Below are 559 nucleotides of genomic sequence, written 5' to 3'. Positions count from 1 at the left end.
ACGGCCTGATCCACATCAGCATCTTCACATACAATGAATGGTGACTTTCCTCCTAGCTCAAGTGTCACTGCCTTAAGGTTGCTTTTTGAAGCCAACTCAAGAATGATCTTCCCGACGTCAGTAGACCCGGTGAAAGCAACCTGTAGTGTGCATACAAAATGTTACTAAACTGCCTGGTGTGTGTTTTTATGCTTGCAGAAACTGTTTCAAGAAACTAGGAAATGGTGGGATAAGAAGAATCTTTCAAGGTTTGTCTTTTAGACCTTATCTACGTCCATGTGACTAGCTATGGCTGCACCAGCTGTAGCACCAAATCCAGAAACTATATTCACAACTCCTTCAGGAAGTCCAGCCTGTCATTAGGCAAAACATAACATATGTTAAATGAAGCAGATACAATCTCACCGAAGTAAAACAATTGCTTGAATGAAAGCCTGAAGCCTATAAGTTGTCAAGTAGACAGATGGAAGCAAACACAAAGAGCACATTGTTACCTCATGAAGTAGTCTTCCAACAAGAAGAGCAGATAAAGGAGTTTGCTCAGCCGTCTTGAGAACAA

General features: G+C 41.5%; 1 long non-coding RNA gene across 1 annotated transcript; it reads right to left on the bottom strand.

The window, feature by feature from the left end:
* Positions 1-6: 6 nt before the first annotated feature.
* Positions 7-559, bottom strand: LOC104774776. Its single transcript, XR_765502.1, has 3 exons — positions 495-559; positions 264-353; positions 7-140 (listed from the first exon to the last, which is right to left on the bottom strand). It is a non-coding gene; the product is annotated as an uncharacterized LOC104774776 (long non-coding RNA).

Source organism: Camelina sativa, unplaced genomic scaffold, assembly GCF_000633955.1.
Source record: "Camelina sativa cultivar DH55 unplaced genomic scaffold, Cs unpScaffold05497, whole genome shotgun sequence".
Lineage (NCBI taxonomy): Eukaryota > Viridiplantae > Streptophyta > Magnoliopsida > Brassicales > Brassicaceae > Camelina > Camelina sativa.
The sequence above is the reverse complement of the archived record's forward strand: the minus strand, read 5'-3'. Positions and strand labels throughout refer to the sequence as shown.